Raw genomic sequence first — 22044 nt, 5'->3', positions numbered from 1 at the left:
CCTTCAGGAGGTAAACATATCACGCAGGGAAGCCACAGAACGCCTGACTTCTGATCTTTCTAAAATTTCTGATTGGGGCAGAGCAAACTTGGTATTGTTCAATGCCTCAAAAACTCAATTCCTCCATCTATCAACTCGACACAACCTTCCAGACAACTATCCCTTCTTCTTCAATGACACTCAACTGTCCCCCTCTTCTACACTGAACATCCTCGGTCTGTCCTTTACTTATAATCTGAACTGGAAACTTCACATCTCATCTCTAGCTAAAACAGCTTCTATGAAGTTAGGTGTTCTGAGCCGTCTCCGCCAGTTTTTCTCACCCCCCCCCCCCCAGCTGCTAACTCTGTACAAGGGCCTTATCCGTCCATGTATGGAGTATGCTTCACATGTCAGGGGGGGTTCCACTCATACTGCTCTTCTAGACAGGGTGGAATCAAAAGCTTTTCGTCTCATCAACTCCTCTCCTCTAACTGACTGTCTTCAGCCTCTCTCTCACCGACGCAATGTTGCATATCTAGCTGTCTTCTACCGCTATTTTCATGCTAACTGCTCTTTTGATCTTGCTAACTGCATGCCTCCCCTCCTTCCGCGGCCTCGCTGCACAAGACTATCTTCTTTCTCTCACCCCTATTCTGTCCACCTCTCTAATGCAAGAGTTTACCAGTATTCTCAATCATTCATCCCTTTCTCTGGTAAACTCTGGAACTCCCTGCCTGTTTCTGTATTTCCACCTTCCTATGACTTAAATTCCTTCAAGAGGGAGGTTTCAAGACAACATCAATTTTTGACCACTGCTTTGACCCTTTTATGGGACTGACATTTCAGTGGGCATCTTTTTTATTAGATTTTTGTTCCCCTTGGCCAGTGTCTTTCCTACATAAAAAAAGAGGCTTGTCACTGGTGACATAGGTGATTTTAGTTTTGAAACAACAATTAATAAAGCACCTCTCCTCTTAAACAGATTAGGAGTTGTAAAATTACTAGGCGCCATAAACAACCAGTGTGAAAATATCCACCCTTACTCAGGCTGAAAAAAATATCAAAAGAAACTGTATAATTTCCAGTAATTTACCTCAAGACAAACATACAAACAACATTCACCCGAAACCAACACCACCCCCTTCTGCACCTCAACGTCGTGTAGCCTCCCACCCCCTACCCATCATGGCAAAACACCAAACTCCAACCACTTCAACTACCCAAGGAAGTATTTCTCAACACCCACCTAGCGTAGTCCCCATCCTCCTCCTTTAACTACATACGCCTAGTCACTCACCCCCCAGCCCCACCCCTCAAGATGCTTTATCCTCATCCTCATCTTACTACACTGGACCAATGGGTGGCTCTCTGCCCCCCTCCAGGTTCGGCTCACCAAGTCGATACCTTGAGGCCTCGAAACACTGTTGGGACACAATGGAGGAAGAATCGGGATGGAGGTAGTGGTGAACACACGAGACACACATCATGGAATGCTAGGCATAACTATCGTAATGAACATGGGCAAAAAACTACAACACTTCTTCTGTACCTAACACAGAACAGGAACAGTATCCCCGCAACTACACAAGACACCGGCGAGGTTGTCGCAACTGCGGAGACTACAACCACCACCAGGCTAGTTGTAGGTTCGACCATCGACTCAAATGTTTTAATTGTCATCGGATAGGACACAAACAAAACCATTGCCAGCATTACAACCCATAGGATTCTGGCAAGGAAGGCAAGGCCGAGATCACTATCAACGGAATGAACAAACTTAATATAGAGCATATTAACGCCCTGAGTCTTGGCAAATAAAAATGAAATAGATCTTTTAATTAAAGAGAGTAGTACTGATGTCTTGTGTGTCAGTGAAACATGGTAGTCTCCTAATATAAATGACGAATGTATTTCCATACCTGATTTTACAGTTTTTAGATGTAACAAAGGTAGAGGTGGAGGTGTATGATTTATATTAGAGATGATCTTAAAGTGACTTCGGTGAATATAAACATTGAAAGGCTTGACTGTGTGGAGGATATATGGGTCGAGGTACGGTGCTGTATCCTCCCAACTGCTATTGTTGGATGTTTGTACCGCCACCCAAAGTCTCTCACCCAAACTTTTGACTATATTGCCAATGTTTTAGAGAGTATAACTTTGCGTGACAAACCATTTTATGTCCTTGGTGATTTCAATGATAATTTTTTACATGTAAAATGTAAATAAAATTAAGCAAATACTTTTAAATACTAAGTTGACGCAGTTGATAGATGATCCCACGCGAATTGCTCCTACTTCAGCTACTCTCCTTGACATTGCGGTTACAAATAAACCTGAGGTAGTAATGCACTCCGATACGACCCCTTGTCATGTTGGTGATCATGAACTTATAAGTATTACGATCGACAACAGGTTGACCTAAACGTCAACCTGTTGTCAAAACATTTTTGTCAGTTACAGAACTATTCACCTGAAATATTTTGCAGTCTACTGAAAAGTGAAATATATAATTTCAATAAAATTTTCACAACAGACAATGTTGATAAACAAATCAATATATTTAATAAACACTTAATTAAATGCCTAGATGCTTGTGGACCTATCGTGACGAAGGAAATAAAGAGGCCTTTCGCTCCGTAGATTACTGATGACCTGAAAGTAGTGATGCAGGAAAGAAATGCAGTCCAGCAACGCCTAAAACATGATAGAGGCAACACAGACTTACAAGACAGATATAAGACTCTAAAAGAGCAGGTCAAGAAGACCCTTCGCGACGCAAAATCACAGTATCAAATCAAAAGCATTCAAATGCAAAAACGAACGAAAATGATATTTTACAGAAAATTGAAGAATACAACAAGTTTTTTGCAAATATGGGAAAAGACACTATTCTATTGTTGTACCAGTTTTTAAATATGATGATGCTGATGTACCCAGTAAATACAGACCGATATCACTGTTACCAATACTATCTAAGGTTTTAAAAAAAATAATTACCTCACAGCTCACTGCATATCTTGAAAGCAATAAGCTCCTCAGTAATACACAACATGGCTTCAGGACTTCTTTATCAACAGAAACGGCTCTCTTAACTCTGACCAATAAACTTTATGAAAACATGGACAACAAAAAAACTGTCTTTAATAACACTGTGCGACTTATCGAAAGCTTTCGACAGTGTTAGCCACGATGTGTTGCTTGAGAAATGTATCAATCTAAATATTGATCCTTTTTGGTTTCAGAGTTATCTTGATGAGAGGACACAGTCAGTACGTATAGGAAACTATGTATCTAGCAAATGTAAAGTTACATACGGTGATCCACAGGGATCTGTACTCGGTCCTGCTCTCTTTATAATTTATGTAAACGATCTCTCACTTTCTATCTCAGACTGCCTAGTTATTCAGTATGCCGATGATACTCAGTTTATTCACACAGGCACCACTGAAAACATTGATGATTTAGTTAAGAAAAGTTAGATAACTCTAACAAAAGTAAAAGAGTATTTTCACCTCAATGGTCTCATGCTAAATACAAATAAGACACAATGCATGTTTACTGGCACCAGATCCCGAGTGACAGTCATCTCCATGTTGCCGGAACCACCATTGTACCAAGCACTTCCGTCAAGAATCTCGGCCTATATTTTGACAACTCTTTGCAGTTTGACTCACACATTGTATTAAAGAAAACTTTAGGAAACTTATAAGAATCATGGTCCTACAAACACTAGTTCTAAGTATCATTAATTATGGCATAAAGATTTGGGGGAGTACGAGTGACAAGATGAATGACAAGATGCTCAAAAGATACAAAATTTTGCTGCAAAGGTGGCATTAGGCAGTGGAAAATACGACCACGTACATGACAGAACTGAAATGGCTGAGGATAAAAGTGAAGTGTGTGTGTGTATTTCTTAGTTTTAAATTGTATTTTTAAGTCACTTTTTTTTTATATTTTTATATATTTTACTTTCTTTATTATCTCAATTTGAATTTAATATTCATTAACATGAAAACTATTTTAAAGAGCTATTTATTATTATTAATTACTTATATTATGCTAAAGTTAAGTGATAATACTGATGATATAACTGTACAATGCATTATGTATACTGAATAGCCATTGTAAAATGGAAATAAATTTCTGAATCTGAATCTGAATCTTAATCTGAATCTGAATCTCTCTCTCTCTCTCTCTCTCTCTCTCTCTCTCTCTCTCTCTCTCTCTCTCTCTCTCTCTCTCTCTCTCTCTCTCTCTCTCTCTCTCTCTGACCCAATTCAAGGAAATGGACACAGCGCATCAGGCCCAATTGAAGACAATGGAGACAGCGCTTAAGGCTGCACTCCACTCCGTTGAGGAGAAGCAAGGCTTCCAAGAAGTAAACCAGAATAAGGAAAAGAAACAAAAGAAGAAGAAGAAGAAAGCCAAGAAAAACCCTAAAGGACCTGGAGAGTCTTCTGTCGCTGCAGCAACGGAAGATGTCCTTCCTGGCGGATCTTCCGGAGTGGCGGCTCTAGAAGACATCAGTTCTGATGGATCTATCACAGCAGCAGCTGTGGTAGACAACAGTTTTGATAAATCTCCAGGAGTAGGAAATTCGTGATACGTCAGTTTTGGTGTACTCATAGAAGAAAAAACTTGATGAATCTTCCAAAGCTGTTGCTTGGGGAGAAATAAGAGGTGCTTCCGATGATGGAACATGGAAGTTAGTTACCTCTAAGAAAAAGAAGAAGACCACGGAGAAGGATAAGGAAACCTCAGAGGGAGTTCCCACTCCCAGGCATGGAGTCCATGGGAATCTTTTAGGCGATTCCCAGGTGAAAGGCATCTGCTCACACTTGAACAAGTCAAGAATGAGAGGAGTTCGAGTAACATCTCTTCCTGAGAAAGGAAACGAGTATATAAGGAGAGAGGTGGAAATGTCTACTGCTGATAAGTCTGGTGTAGCAATTATTATTGCTAGTGGAAATGACTTATACAAGCGAAGTGGATCAGTAGGGAATACCACTCCTATTATCCTTGATGTCATGGGTGCAGTAGATGACGCAGCATTCAAGGCACATCGTAGAGTCGTCGTGGGAATTATCCCCAGACTTCGATGGCAGGGTGGTGCCTATAGCAGGAACATTGGCATCAATGACTCCCAAGCCATGTTAGTGACTCTGGTGAAGAGGGGCTGCCGGGAAGCTGGAGTTCTGGCAATTCTAAGAAGAAGCAGCATGGGTTACAGCAGAAGAACGAAGACAGCAGTAGCACAGTGCGTCAAGAGATGCGAGATTCTAATTACCAGATTACAGGAAACGGGTCAAGTTAGGGATCCCAACTTCAATGGGTTTTCTAAATGCCCTACTCCTCAATGCTCGTTCTACAAGAAATAAGTTTCAGGAATTTCTTGTGGTTCTGACATTAGAGAAACCCGATATAGTAGCTATTACTGAGTCGTGGGTACACACGTAGGGGAAGAGATTTTGAAGGCGAGTTCCATGTTCCGGGATACCTCATGTACCATCGGGATGGATCGGACAGGGAAGGTGGTGGAGTCATGTTGTACATAAAGGAGTCTCTTAAAGTGTGCAATTCCTTCACATAGCCCAACTACGAGGTGCTAGGAGTAGATCTTGATATAGGTCAAGTAGTCTATAGAGTGCTACTTGTGTACAAACCTCCCCATCAGTTGATTGAAGGGGAGAGTCAATTGTACCAAGAGATAGGAGATCTCTTGCAAGACAGAGTATGCATTCTTGTGTGGGATTTCAACAGTAATGTTGACTGGGAAACCAGAGAATCTTCCTTGGCCGGCACGCCACTCCTACAGTTTGTCAGTGATAACTTTCTCACTCAATGGGATTAGGAGCCTACGAGAGGAGATAACATACTTGACTTTGTTCTCACCACAGAGGACGATATAGTTTCAGATCTAAGGGTAGGTGAGGAGCTTGGTAGCAGTGACCACAAAATGATTAGATTTGTTCTCAAAGTACCAGATGCCGCAATAAGAGTAGATCGGCCTGTGAAAATTGATTTTCGAAGGGCAGACTTCTCCGGTCTCTGTTCTGTTTTACATGATCTAAAGATAGAAGAGGCAGCCGACGTGGAATCAATTTGGAGGATTTTTAAAGACGATTTCATGCAGAGGAAGGTTACTTTCTTTCCTCTGAAATCTGTTCGTGGGTCTTCTAGGAAACCGAAATGGCTCACACATTAACTCGAACGGGACATAAGGCGAAAGAGGACGGTGTACCAACGAGCAAAAGCGACTGGTAACTTTGGAGAGTATAACCAACTTAAAAGAAGTATAAAAAGTAATATTCGTTCAGCTGAACGCAAAGACGAGTTAAGGATAGTGCTGCTCTGTAAGAAGAATTCCAGAGTTTCTCATTTACGTTAATAGTCGAAAACCAATCTTCAGGAGGATAGGACCTCTGGAGAGCGACAATGGGATTCTGTGTTTCTTTGATGACGAAAATGCAAGCCTGTTGAGAGAAAACTTTTCATCAGTTTTTACTGTAGAAAACGATAATTACGACCCAGAGCCAGGTATAGTACATCAGGGTAGTAGTATAAATTCTATAAGATGCACAGCATAAGAGGTTTCTAAAAATATAGACAAACTAGATAGCTACAAAGCTCCAGGAACTGATGGATTTGTGCCGAAAATATTGAAGGAAGTCCGAGACGAAATCTCTCCTCATCTCGTGACTATCTTTAACAAATCTCTTGAAACAGGTGTCGTTCTCCAAGACTGGAGGGAAGCTAATGTTACTCCTCTCTTCAAGAAGGGCAATACTAGCAAACCCGGAAACTACCGACCAGTCAGTCTGACGTCAGTGGTTGGAAAACTCCCGGAGAGTATAATTGTAGATAAACTAGCTGGTCATCTAGAGGGTAACAATTTACTTAAAAGTTCTCAACATGGCTTTAGGTGCTATCGTTCATGTCTCACGAACTTGCTCGAGTTCGTGTGTTCGAGTTCAAGTGTTCACTGAGCATGACAGGTGTAGTAAGGCAGTAAACGTAGTGTACATGGATTTTCAGAAAGCCTTTGATAAGATACCCTTTAAGCGATTAATGTTGAAAGTCTGTGCCTTAGGCATTCAGGGTGATAAGTCGATGGATAGAGAACTGATTAAGGGAGAGAAGACAGGTGGTGGTGACTAACTCTGAGGCTTCTGGGTGGGCTCCGGATACGAGTGGAGTTCCTCAGGGATCTGTTCTTGGTCCACTGCTATTCATCATTAATGATATAGATGAAGGAATTGTTTCCAAAATCTCTAAGTTCGCCGATGACACGAACCTAGGATCAGACGTTTCGACTCCGGAGAAAGTAGAACAACTTCAGCTTGATCTCCAAAAGCTGGGAGAGTGGTCAGACAAATGGCAGATGCCATTTAATGCAGCCAAGTGCAAGGTCATACACATTGGGTATCGCAACCCCCAATCTGAGTACTTTCTTAAGGGAAAGGCTCTTGAGAGCACTGACTCGGAAAAAGAATTAGGTGTAGTTACTACCAATGACCTCAAGTTCTCGAAGCAATGTATATCTGTAGAGAAGAAGGCTCAGAAACTTTTAGGCTACATAAAGAGACAGTTTGGATATCGGAACAAAGAAATGGTATTATCACTGTACAACTCTCTCGTCCGTCCACATTTGGAGTACGCTGTTCAGTTTTGGAGTCCTTCTTACCGTAAAGATATCACAAGACTGGAGAAAGTACAGGCCAGGGCGACCAAACTGATTCCTGAGCTTAGACACATGTGTTATACAGATCGCATGAAGGAGTTGAACCTCTTCTCACTGGAGACCAGAAGGCTTCGCGGTCATCTCATAGAGGTATTTAAGATACTTCGAAGTTTCGACAACGTGGACTACAGGTGCTTGTTCCAGCTAAATAAGGGGCATACTCGTAACAATGGCTACAAACTTGAACTGAAGCATTACAACAGAGATCTTTGTGGGAACTTCTTTTCCTACAAAATCTGCAGTCGTTGAAATGCGCTTCCCTCAGATGTCGTCAATAGTGACTCTGTGGAGCAGTTCAAGACCTGACTCAACAAGGTGCTGCCTAGGTTGTAGACTCAATCTCGCCTGGGCATGTGTTTCTAACTTGCTTGAGTCTCTTTCAGTACTCCCTTGTATGGGTCATAAGGCCTTCTGGAGTACTAATCTTCCTTGTAACTCTCTGTAACTCTCTCTCTCTCTCTCTCTCTCTCTCTCTCTCTCTCTCTCTCTCTCTGTCCTTGAACGTTTGGCTAAATATCAGAAGTGGGAAGGAGAGCAAACAACAATAGATAACACTGAATTAGGTACCTACCAATGAGTTGCTCATCAACACGATTTAGTACCTCGATTTCTCATAGTTTCACATTTCGTCTTCACCTTCCTTGTATAATAACACACACACTCTCTCTCTCTCTCTCTCTCTCTCTCTCTCTCTCTCTCTCTCTCTCTCTCTTTTTTATTTAAACAAATATTTACAGAAAGGCTTAAAATTCCGCGTTGAATAAGGAATTATTTAAGAACCCTATGATGATATTATTCATAGGGTATAACACTATACATAATTAGCATTGATAATAATAAAGAATAATGAAATATATTAATGCAAGACTAAAAAATAAAGCCACCTGTGAGCTACCAGCTTCACCTGGTGTGTGGATATGTCCTACACTTGGGGCGTGGCCACCGTGAACATGTTCCACAGCCGCGAAGTCCTGGCTGTGTAGGTGCGCTGGTGTTGGCTAGAGCGAGATCGAGGCACCTTCACTAGGTCGCCGCTACTGGCCACAGCCGTCATTCCTCTGGTTGGGGTTTAGTGTATTAGTATTATCTTGTCAATGAGATCCTCCTTCTTGATCCATACCTTGGTTAGTCCAAGTTTCCGGCATCGTTTTTGTAGTTCAGACTTTTGAAATGAGTTTAAAAACTCTCTCGTTGGGAACTGCAGGGAACGTTCAGTTTGGTGCGTCGATAAGTCATATTGTGCCTGTGTAGTCCTCCAGAGAACAGACCGTTCCAGTCAGTACTGCACAAAGCTTGACACAGAGAGGCCCAGTCGGCTTGATCCCACAGCCAGATGGAGTGTGTTGTGGCCTCATCACGTGCCGCACTCACATTTATGTGAGTCAGAACAGCATAGTGGTCTGACCTGCCCACAGGCCCAAGTTGATGGCAGATGACAGCCTCCTCCTGTACATCAGTGATGACAGGGTCAAGCGACCCTCCTCGCTCGTGGATGGGGAAGCTAACGTAATTCGTCAGGCCCTGCACAGTTAGGAGGCTCTCGTAGGCGTCCCGCTCCAGGTGATGGTTCAGGTCACCCACGATGAGCACTTGTGAGCAGCGGTGCCTCATCATCCATGTTGTCTGTGAGGCCCGGGCCTTGGCGCGGAGGGCGGTACACGGCGCATTGCAGCAGTCCTGCGCCATCCCTCATCACTATTCGGAAGAACAGTGCCTCCATCACCGCTGACGTATCCACTCGCAACGTCTGGGCCTGCATCCCCTCACGGAAGAATACAGCGATACCCCCTACCAGTTCGCTCAGGACTGTCCTTCCTGGTCTAGTGGGTATATTCTCGGATCCTCCCGAAGGACGGCTCGTTTAGCCAAGTTTCCGTGGCTACAATGATGTCCACGCTGTGCCTCAGGATAAAGCTATGGGTGAGGTCGCCAATGTTTGTGCGGAGGCCGTGAACATTTGCTAAGAGGACAGTCAGCATGTTTCTTGCACTCCGTGGTGACTCCGCCATGATGGGGAGTGGTTACCGCGGGTGGGGGATACTAGGGTTATTCAGTAGAGAATTGTGGGGCGTCCACTGCCAATCTGCTGTTTGCCCCCACTGATGCCGCTGTAGTTGTGCCTGGGAGTGGGAGAACCATGATGGGGAGGCCAAGTGGTAGGAGGTTGGTTACCTCACCTCAATGATTACACGTCTGAGGAGGCGCTCCTTCCGCTCTTCAGCTGCCTGGGCGTAGCAGCTTGCATAGTAAGTGCACCTGACGTTACCACCACGTCAGTTGCAGTCCCTGTTAGCCACAGGTGTGGCACGTGGGGTGAGTGAGGCCGTGTGAACGAGTGGCGGGGTTGGGTGTGGGTGTGGGCTATGAAGGGGGAGAGTCCTGAGGTAGGTCAGAGGAGCTGCTTTATTGTGTGTTCCTCCTAACTCTTCTCCTCTTTCTTCCTCTTCTCCTTCTGTCCCCAGAAGCACTGTTGTTGCTATCTGTAGCACCCTCTCAGCTGCTGCTGCTGCTGCTTCTGCTATATTCTCAGGGCGGTGCGCGAGTTATCGTCAGGTGTGCCACCAGTAATACAGGGAGGAGCTTTTTGAAGGAGTTGGGTACTGGGAGGGGAAGGGGCACTGGTAGGTCCGCTAGCTGCTTCTCTCCTGAGGTTTTTTTTGGGGGCTTTCCTAACCCCCACCACTCGTTCCAGCCGGAGGATTTTGAGCACACGGCCGCCCAGTGGTCGTCAATGGCAGTAGGCACTCGTGGCTCGTGTGACGGATGGGTTAGCAGGCTGCTGTCCCGCGCAGTTCTGGCCGTCCAGCTGGTTCACTGTGCGAGTGAGATCTCTCAGCAGCGCTAGCCGAGGCTCAGCCTGATCTTTACACCGCTTGTGAGCACTTTTCGTTGCCTGTAGCTCCTTTTGCTGCTGCACAAAGAGTCTGGTGAGCTCCTCTTTATCTGTGTTGTGGAGGATGTGCTGCACAAACTGCTCGTCCTCGTCGTGTTTGTCTCTATCTTGTCTCGTTGGGGTTGGTGACGGATCTGTGAGAGAGAGGCTTCCTGCTCATAAAGGCGAAAGTACAAACGTGTTTTTTAAAAGAACTTGTCAGAGAGAGAGAGAGTAGAGCGCGGCTTGGCAACTCTGAGGCTCGTGAGTCGGCGTCAAGGCTGGCGGTGGGTCAAACTCTTCTGAGGTCAGCGGTGCTTCCCACTATTTTTCTTGTTTTTTTTTTTTTTTCTGGAACAAAGAGGCCTTGAGCATAGATAGAAACTTTACACACTTACTTAGTATAACTAGTCACTTAAGTAGGCACGCTTTCACTGCTGCTGGTGACACGGAACTTAGGAAAATAAATAATAAAAACGGAGCACCACTTCTATACGTCCTCTCTCTCTCTCTCTCTCTCTCTCTCTCTCTCTCTACTTCTCCCCCCTCTCTCTATTTATCTCTCTCGCCATGTAAACACTGTGCGATGAAGGTCCCACAATATACCCACTTTCTCTGAAGAAAGAACAGCTCTGCACCCCTATAAAAGGACTAGAAGGCTTATGAAAGTACAAGGAAGAGACCAGTGAGGCAAGGGAATATATGAGTGATAGAAACAGAAGTATCTGGAAAAAAAAAATTGCATTCACTCACTCAAACCTCACCTGTAGTCCTAGTACCTGAAATTTACGCATGCGCAGAACGGTCAGTAGCAACTGACACCCCCACACCCAGTGCACCTACAAGTTACCTGACGCCTTCCTGGGTCACTCTCATCTTAAAAAAGTATAAATTGCAAAACTAAAACGATGACTACTTTAGAAGATGCAGATGCTGTCCGGGCTTTGGCTCCAGGAGAGATAAACAAGATGACTAAGCCACAGTTAAAGAAAGCCCTGGCAACTCTAATTAATGTCGATGCCTCCCAGCAACCATCAAATAGTGTATTATTGGATGAGATCAAGAGTTTAAAACAAGAAGTGAAAGCTATGGCCGGCATTAAGCAAAAAGTGGACCATCTATCTGAGAGACTGGATCAAGCATACAAGATCATCACACAGCAGCAGTTATTCCTAGAATATCTAGATAACAAGGAAAGGAAAAACAACTTGATTATAACAGGATCACCGGAGGAGGACGACACAATTGGCAGAACTGATGAGGAGAAAGTTCAGAATGTGATAGCAGCGACCGGATATCAGCTGACCTCCGCCTCGACATCATGGGAGATAAAACGGCTGGGAAAGGATAATGCACGTAAGACGACCACTCCTTTTCGTGGTGGGGGACGGACAGCAGAGAAACGAAATCTTGAAGAAATCTAAGAATCTGAATTCAATTGAAGAACCAATGTCGTCAGTGTATGTGAGAAAAGATGTTCCCCTTTCGGTAAGGAAGAAAATGGCAAGATTGAGACAACGGGAAAAATAAGAGAAAGAAAAACCTGAAAATGTTGGTGTGAACATAGTGTATGAGTGGAAAAGACGTGTACTTTTAAGGGAAGGAGACGTAATCGATAAGTTTTCACCATATTTTTTTTCTAGACATGAGCAGGACAACGAGCGATTTGAAGTTATGTTCATGGAATATATGTGGTGTAAAGGAAAAACTACAAGATCCTGATATCTTTAATTTTATAGTGCAATTCGATATGGTTTGGTTGCTAGAAGTAAGGAGTGTATATCAAAAAACAGTTCCAGGCTTCTATGTTTACAATAATAAGTCAAGAAAAGGGCGGAAAGATGAAAAAAAGAAAAGGGAAAATAAAGGCGGTGTAATGTTATTGATAAAATGTGCGTTGATGCCATATGTGACCAAAGTAGATATGGACACTGACGACATAATATGGGTGGAGTCATCTCTGTGTGCAGGTGCGAAATTAAACGGTTTATACATACCCGGCGAGGATTCCCGGTATTGTGAAGCGTCACCATTTCAAGTGTTGAGCGAGAAGTGCTCGGACGCTCGAGATGTGATCGTGTTAGGGGATTTTAACGCTCGCGCAGGGGCACCAGTGATACGCTGCGGCAACGGTCGTGTCTATAGATATGATGGTATAAAAGATCATACAGTGAACAGCCATGGACGGATGTTGCTCAATGCGAAATGTTGGTGGTGAACCACCTGAGCCAAAGCGAGTGCACGTTCGGTGGTGATTTAACTTTTGAAGGGGATTGAGATGGACATCGGAGATTAACATATGCCTAATGAAGAGTGTTTATGTGAAAAGAGTAAATCATTTGGAAGTGAACCAGAATATCAAAGACTCTGATCATGCCCCGCTATGCTTGAGTCTGACAACAAAGAACTGGAATCATATGTCCCCCCAAGTGCTATTGGAGCGTTCCCGTTGTCTGGTAGAATCATACTACAAGCAGTACGAACAGATCATGCTGACAACCCTAAAATATAATGAAGTGAATCTAAACAATTTCAGTGACATATTGAAAAATCTAGATCCCCCAACCGTTGATATCCCTGGTCAAGTGAATGTCATGAATGCACTGTCTTCGGGCTGTGAGATGCTGGATAGGGTGGCACGTCAGTGTAGGAAACGTGTAAACCAGCACGAGAGGAACTGGGATGTAGAGCAGCCACGCTGGGAAAGAATACTATGTTGCTATGGAAATCCATTGATTGGTCAGGCAAAGTTAATGAGCGTGAAAATGTACGACCTGATGATGAACAATTTAGGATCCATTTTGATAATCTGTTAAACCCAGGGGGTCAGGATGATGGTGAACGATATACTAGTGATGCTGTCCCAACAATTCCCGTGCTTGACGATCAGTTCACGAAACAAGAACCAGCTAAAGTCATTCACGATGTGAAAGTCAACAGAAGTTATACAGGTATATGTCCAGGGCTTATCAAGGCTCTCCCTGTTAACTGGCATTTATTTCTGCTACATATTTTTAATGTTATATTTTTTAATATGTACTACCCAGTAGAATGGTGTTTTAGCAAACTTGCTGTATTGGTTAAAGGTGGTAAAGACCGAATGGAGTGTGGCAATTTGAGAGGTATTTCGATTTTGAGCACTTTAGCGAAATTGTATGACTCTTTGATGTTGAACAGACTAAAATTATGGGCAGATATAGACAAGTGTTAGGCAGGTGCTCAGCAGGGACGCGGTTGTGTAAAGCAAATAATGACTTTAAGATTGTTAAGTGACTTTGCTAGCTTCAAGAGAATGAAATTGTACTTGTTATTCACAGATTTTAGCAAGGCCTATGACAGGGTGCCACGTGAGAAGTTACTTGAAGTCCTGAGGTTACGTGGGTGTGGCAAAGTAATGCTAAGAGTAATACAAGTTATGTATGCATGTACCAAAGATGTATTACGATCGGCCACAGTAGACGCCACGGCAGGAGTGCGTCAAGGCGTCCCATCGAGTTGTCTATTGTTCACTGTGTACATGGATGAAGTTGTTAGGGTGATGAAACGCAATATAGGCAATGATGGGTTTTTGGGTATGCTGCATACTTTACTTCTTATGGATGACATGGTAATACTGGCTACGTCAAGAGAAATGTGCATGAAAAAGCTAAACGTTGTGATTGATTACTGCCGTGAGTAAGGGATGGCAGTAAATGAAAAGAAGACTAAATTTTTAGTGATTCGCGGCACAGAGGAAGATACCGTACCGCTAGCAGCACACGACATTAAGATAGATTATGTTGATAATTATCTTTACCTGGGAGTGTGGATGAATACAGTAGCAAATCTGCATGGAACTATGAATGAAGCACACATCAACAAATTTGCAATATTTTGTACTGCGAATAATAACATGCCATACATATACAAACGTATAATGTTTGATGCCGATGTAACGTCTGCCCTGCTTTATAGTGCGGAAACATGGCTATTAGATCACCAGGAGAAGCTGATACTTCAGTATAATAGAGCTGTAAGATGCTTATTGAGCGTAAGGAAATATACTAGTCCCGATTTATATTTGATTAAATCAGGTATACACCCTGTACAGAATGTGATTTCTCGAATCTAAGTTAAGTGTGGCAAATAATGAATCTGTGAATTTCTCGAATCTAAGTTAAGTGTGGCAAATAATGAAGAACCTTTCCATATCGCGCATAAACTATGCAGAGAGGCCAATACCCCGGGGTACAGATTCGTGACACAAGCACTGAGATACGAGGGTATTAGTAACCCACTAGAAGAAATCAAGAGAAGAGTCAGAGAAAAACCTCCTTCAGCCTCCAAGTATGTAGCTTACAGGACAATAATTAACCTCCAATTATCTGTGCACCCAGTCTATACCAGCACTGAATTCGTTCCTCACTACATGTGACAAACATTGACCAGGCTCCGCCTAATGTCTCACGACCTGGAGATTGAGACAGGAAGGAGGAACGGAACACCGGTGGAACTACGGCAGTGCTCATGTGATGAGAATGTAGTACAAGATGAGTCACATGTTTTAGATTGTGTTCTGTCTAGGGATTGTAGAACAAAATATAACACACTAGATTTTAATAATGTGAATACACTAATGGAGAGAGATGAAGTAAAAGATCTATGTAGTTATATTCATGAAGTCCTGAAAATCTACTCGTAGATACAAGGTCATAAGCTTTATGCTGTTATCTGCACAAATTTTCAGTTGACATTTACATATGTTTTTCTTTTTCTTTCTTTTTATCTGGTAGTAAGAAGATACATTTATAGTTGTATAATAAAATCATGTTTTTTACTGTTTTGGTGTAATATTTGCACAGTGGTTAATTTTAACTGTTTAGTAAAGGGAGACAGACATTTTACAATTTGTATTTTATTTGGACAAATTCTATTAAGATGTTATTCTTGTACTGTTCTTATTATGTACGTTTTTTTTTATAATTATATGTTTGTGAATTTGGCAATAAACTAATAATAATCTCTCTCTCTCTCTCTCTCTCTCTCTCTCTCTCTCTCTCTCTCTCTATCTATCTATCTATCTATCTATCTATCTATCTATCTATTTATCTATCTGTCTGTCTATCCTACCTCCCCCCCTCTCTCTCTCTCTCTTTCTCTCTCTCTCTCTCTTTCCTTGCTGCCCTCGAAGACACGACCAAGGACGCCACTACTAACACACTTTATGTCATCCACGCAGGCACAAATGACATCCAGCGGATCCGACCAGAAGAACTGATGGAGAAATATAAGGAAATGATTCGCAAGTATAAGACCAAATCAAATAATAATATAATTTCAGGCAATCTCCCGAGGATCAACACGAACGCAAGGTTCTACAACATTGCGTTCAGTACAAATAGTAGATTAAAGACTCTGCCAACAGGAAAATGTCGGTATCTCAACATGTGGAACGATTTCTGTAATGAACACAAACTCTTCCAGAGAGACGGCCTTCATCTGAACACAGTGGGAACAGCCAAGATGGGCAGACTGATCCATGGAAAAGTTTGCCTCCACAGATCAAAAAACGCGCGGACGCCAGCAACAGGACCAGCGTGAACAATAACAAAATGAGTTCATCCACTGGTCCAGACAAGATCAGAGCTTGTTACTTCAATGCCCGTAGCTTACGAAATAAATTTAATGAGCTGCAAGCTCTTATTTATCTTGAAAACTACATCATAGGCGTCACGGAAACGTGGAACCCAGCTATGTTATAAACTAAAAGTGTTTTAACATCAGCGATTGGTTCACTAACAACAGAAAATGGCAAAAAAATTGAAAACGAAACAGACATGGCGAACACCCTGAACTAGTACGTTTCAACAGTCTTCACGACTGAGGATGTGCAGGGCAGTCTGCCGTGCCCTGCGCATTAGTCACGAGGCACCATGCTGCCAGACTTCACCATCACAGAAAATGAAATCCTTTCAGTGACGAAGAGCATGAACGTAAACAAAACATCCGGGCCATAGAAGATATCACCCAGACTGCTTAAAGAAGTAAAAAATGAGCTCGTGAAACTGCTTACGATTTTATTCAATAAAACTTTACTAGCGATTAAAGTACCCCTCCGGGTAGAAACTAGCAAATATCACGCCAGTCTTTTAAAAAAGGAAATAAATCTCCCCAAGCAATTCCAGACCGATCAGTCTAACTTCAGTAGTTGGCAAGCTGATGGAAAAAATAATTAGAGATAAAATTGTTAAATATTTAGAAGAAAATAAAATCATAAAGAATTCGCAACGCTGTTTCAGAACTAAGCGTTCCTGCATAACAAACTTACTAGACTTCATTTATGAAGTATTAAACTCGTATGACGAGACAAAAGCAGTTGATATTATCTAGCTTGATTTCCAGAAAGCTTTCGACACTGTCCCCATAAGAGACTCATCAATAAAGTAAAAGCTCACGGCATTGCCAGAAATGCCTGAAATGGCTAAGAAACTGGCTCTCTCACAGAAAACAGCGTGTTGTGATAAACGGAAAAGAGTGAAATTGGCATAAGGTAAATAGCGGCGTTGCTCAAGGCTCTGTATTAGGATCAGTACTTTTTATAATATACACTAATGATACTGATGAAGGGATAAATTGCAAAATAAGTAAATTTGCAGACGACACCAAAATAACAAGTAAAGTAACATCAGTGTCACAATGGCAGGAACTGCAGTGTGACCTCAATAAACTACAATATAGAAAAGTGTAAAATTCTACATATCGGAAGCAACAATGTTCAGGGGAGGTATGTAATGAATAACATGTCATTGTCAAGTGCTGATAAAGAAAAATATCTTGGTGTCTTTGTGTCAAAAGATCTAAAGCCGAATCAGCACTGCACAGAAACAGTAAAGACAGTAAATAAATTAGTAATGTTCATTAGAAGAACCTTTGAATTTAAATCAGAAAACGTTATACTTGCCTTATATAACTCACTGCTGCGCCTTCATCTAGAATACTTTGTACAGTTCTAGTTACCATATTACAAAAAAAGACATTGGAAAACTAGGAAAAAATACAACCTAGAGTCACTAAGATAATTCCAAGATTGCGTAATAAGCCTTTATGGGGAACGACTGAACGAACTAAACTTATTTAGTTTATTTTAACAAAGAGTAGACCTAACTGAAGTGTTCAGTTTTTTTAAAGGATATAGTAACCTTGACGCAAATAAATATTTTACCATTGATCATTCTAACCTAACAAGAAATAGTGGATTCAAGATTATATCCAAACATTTAAAATCCCTCGAGGCCAAACATTTTTCTTTAATCGTACAGTAAATGTATGGAATAAACTTCCTGCAAAAATTGTAAACAGCAAATCTATTGAATCATCAAAAAATAAAGTAGACAAATATTTAAAAGTAAATCCCCAACAAGCTCTTTTCTTTTCGGAATAACTGCCAATTACTCGCAGGGTGAATAGTAGAACTTCCTTTCATTCTTTCCCTATGAAAATTCCACGTCAGTTTTTTTCCATACTGCATCGCACTTTTTCCCAACTATTTCCATGCCAGCGCAAGCTGGAGGGAGTGGTGGGTGACGAGGAGCCTTCTGCTATGCTGTCCTGTCTCTCTTCCCTGTAGCTAGTTAGTAGTAGTTACCAAACAGCCTCGCAAGAACCAAAAGGTCTGTTGCTGTTTGGCTTTACTTTGTATTCCTTTGTACCCCTCTCTCTCTCTCTCTCTCTCTCTCTCTCTCTCTCTCTCTCTCTCTCTCTCTCTCTCTCTCTCTCTCTCTCTCTCTCTCTCTCTCTCTCTCTCTCTCTCTCTCTCTCTCTCTCTCTCTCTCTCTCTCTCTCTCTCTCTCTCTCTCTCTCTCTCTCTCTCTCTCTCTCTCTCTCTCTCTCTCTCTCTCTCTCTCTCTCTCTCTCTCTCTCTCTCTCTCTCTCTCTCTCTCTCTCTCTCTCTCTCTCTCTCTCTCTCTCTCTCTCTCTCTCTGAGTGTTATTATATATGGAAGATGAAGATGGAAAATGAAACTATGATATATGGAAGTACTAAATCGTGTGGATGAGCCATTCATCAGTAGCTATTTTAGTGCTGTCTATTGTTGTCTGGCCTTCCTTCCACTTCTGATATTCTGCCAAATGTTAAAGGCGTAGCTTGGTTGCCAGATGTGACGCATTCCTAAACTGCCACACTTGCAAGCTTTTGTCTGTGCCTCACGCCTCGCTGTCAAGCACGGGCCTCGCGCTGCTTTGCTGTTAGATTTGCATGGAGTCTATTTTCGTCACGAAACTCAAATAACCCAGTGAGTGCGTCTGTCCTGACTTTGCACAGGTGATCTCCACTCAGAAGAGCTGCAGGTCACGCAGATGCAGCTTCCCGGACTAACGTCACTGTGAATACCCTGGTAAGCACATGCTGCTGAGTTTTTAATTAGGAATAAAGCTGGTAACGTGTCTATATTTTTTTTTCACTATTATTATTATTCATTTTTATATTATTCATTATGACTTTTGTCTTTGACAAGCTTTGATAAGTGTTATTTTCCAACTTTTTAAAATTGCAAAACAATAGAAAATGTACATTATTCCTGTCAAAATTTGCTTTTGTGGCCTTTAGAATGATTTCCTGCCCCAAAATAGCTAAATTTCACCATTTTTTCCACATGCTGTTACAGAGGACTTCTTTGCTCATGTCTTGATGAATTGACCACATATGTAAGAGAATGCATCTGGAGAATGATTGCAACCTCTTGATGCCATTTTACCTCTTGTGATGTGTCTTCTCAAGCAGCCAAAGCAGAACTGATTGGTGGTCTGCAAACCCCTATTTTTATACTGTCATGCAGTAATCTTGAACATTCTTAGTCTTTCCAGAATGTGTTCTAGAATGTTCTCAGTCTCTCTAGAATATTCTTGAACCTACTTCTGAATATTCATTCTAGATTTTGTAGATTCTAGAAATTTTTTGACATTTCTACATATTACTACTGTATTCTAGAAAGTTCTAGAATATTCTGGAAATCTTTACATTGAATAGAATGTTTTAAAATGTTCTAGAAACTTCTTAAAGTGTCCGATAGAACATTCTGAAAAATTTGAGATTTCTGAAATGTAAGCAAATTCTTCAAAAGAGAAATTTCTTGCTAGATACGGTCAAACCCAAGAATGATATTATTTAAATTTAAAAAATCTTTAGAATAGCGTATAATATATATATATATATATATATATATATATATATATATATATATATATATATATATATATATATATATATATATATATATATATATATATATATATATATATATATATATATAGTTTTAGCTTATTTGCAATATTTCAAAAGCAATTAGATAAGCAATTGAAATTTTTCAAAACTCTTTACCTGACATGAAAACTAGTAGTAGTCATATTACAATGACAAGGAAAAAATGTTAATTCGTTGTTCTAACCACAAAAGCAAAGTTTTAGGATCAAAATAACTTTTTTTTTCTATTTTGTTTTGATGGAAATAACTGGAAAAATTATTGTGTGAGGCCAAGGACAAGACAAAAGTGAAATTTTGTTAAACAGTGATAAGCGGTCTGAAATTCTTTCGATTAAAACTTACCCTCTTGTACAAATCACGTCTCTCCTTGCTCCTTCATCACTTTTTTTTTTTCTTATCCAGGCAAGAAATTTCTTGTGTGGTAGCGACTTCTTCTATCACAAAACGATACATGCACCTAACACACGTATGCCTTAATATTCAATTCAATATCAACAAAATTGGCGACTCCAGTACTAGCCTCTGAGTGCCTGTCTAAAGACTGTAACAGGAAATAAAGGTCTCCTTGGTCGGACTGTTCTTATAGTATCGACTTAAAATGTCTCGACACTCTTGTCATTATTTTCCTTTTTGAACATCTGCAATATTCGCTGCCTTAGATATATATTTCAATCTATGGAACATCACCTCTCCTCTGCAAAATATCACACTCTTTTCCTCACAGAAACTCAGGTGTTTAAGGCAGCTGACAGGAGGCCATTGTCAGTATTCTTCTATATATATCCTCCGTTTCAATTTTAAAAAGCCTGATGTTGCATCTGTGTGTGTGTGTGTGTGTGTGTGTGTGTGTGTGTGTGTGTGTGTGTGTGTGTGTGTGTGTGTGTGTGTGTGTGTGTGTGTGTGTGTGTGTGTGTGTGTGTGTGTGTGTGTGTGTGTGTGTGTGTGTGTGTGTGTGTGTGTGTGTGTGTGTGTGTGTGTGTGTGTGTGTGTGTGTGTGTGTGTGTGTGTGTGTGTGTGTGTGTGCGTGCAACGACCTAACTTGTTCTCATGCCCATGCTCTTGAGTCTTTCGAATTTTCTACCAAGTAACTCCGACTTCAGTGTTATTCTGAAACTTAATTAATATGTCATGTATATATCTCACCTAACTCATGTAACTATATTATATAGTTTGACTGCTTGGCTTCCAAAATCGAGCACATGTAGCCTTTCTTCTCTTTCGAGGAGGTCTTTGTAATTGAAGACCTATGTTCACCACCAGCTTTGCCTTTTATCTCCTTTCACTGTCCAACAAGATGAACTAGCCAATATTTTTTCTATCCTTCACGACCTAGATTATAGGCGCAGCACCCTAATCGTATTGTTGACCACCTTGGAAAAACACCCAACATTCTTGATATTTTCCTAATATATAATCATTTTGCTTATACTCCTTTTCCGTTGGGTTCCTCCGATCACAATCTCATAAGTGTAACTTGCCCTTGTCCTTCTCAGGATCGTCCAAAGCGGAGGTGCCTCTTGCTTTTGGCTCTCTTAGTTGGAGGACTTGAAAAATTATTATTCAGTATTTCCATGGAATGACTACTGCTTCTGTGTCAAAGATCTGTGATCTGAGCGCATAAAGGTGGTGATAGTGTCTGACATGGAGATGTACAGTCACGGTACGAAGCGATGTCGCCGCGTTTTTTTTTTTTTTTTTTTTTTTATGTAGGAAGGACACTGGCCAAGGGCAACAAAAATCCAATAAAAAAATATGCCCAATGAAATGCCAGTCCCATAAAAGGGTCAAAGCAGTGGTCAAAAATTGATGAATAAGTGTCTTGAAACCTCCTTCTTGAAGGAATTCATGTCATAGGAAGGTGGAAATACAGAAGCAGGCAGGGAGTTCCAGAGTTTACCAGAGAAAGGGAAGAATGATTGAGAATACTAATTAACTCTTGCGTTAGAGAGGTGGATAGAATAGGGGTGAGAGAAAGAAGAAAGTCTTGTGCAGCGAGGCCGCGGAAGGAGGGGAGGCATGCAGTTAAGATCAGAAGAGCAGTTAACATGAAAATAGCGGTAAAAGACAGCTAGATATGCAACATGGCGGCGGTGAGAGAGAGGCTGAAGACAGTCAGTTAGAGGAGAGGAGTTGATGAGACGAAAAGCTTTTCATTGCACCCTGTCTAGAAGAGCAGTATGAGTGGAACCCCCCCAGACATGTG

The 22044-nt window shown here is 41.5% G+C and overlaps 1 protein-coding gene across 3 annotated transcripts in view; it reads left to right on the top strand.

Moving 5' to 3' along the window:
* The first annotated feature begins 18746 nt into the window (after positions 1–18746).
* Positions 18747–22044, top strand: part of LOC135092356 (organic cation transporter protein-like) — a 102768-nt gene continuing 99470 nt past the window's right edge. Inside the window, exon 1 of one of the 3 annotated variants that reach the window (XM_063990818.1) lies at positions 18747–18975. The gene's annotated coding sequence lies outside the window, so the exon portion shown is untranslated. The remainder of the gene's footprint in view (positions 18976–22044) is intronic. The other 2 variants (XR_010262824.1, XM_063990819.1) reach the window with 2 other exon arrangements.

The sequence above is a fragment of the Scylla paramamosain genome, chromosome 39 (genome assembly GCF_035594125.1).
Source record: "Scylla paramamosain isolate STU-SP2022 chromosome 39, ASM3559412v1, whole genome shotgun sequence".
Taxonomy (NCBI): domain Eukaryota; kingdom Metazoa; phylum Arthropoda; class Malacostraca; order Decapoda; family Portunidae; genus Scylla; species Scylla paramamosain.
This window is presented reverse-complemented; position numbering and strand designations above follow the sequence as displayed.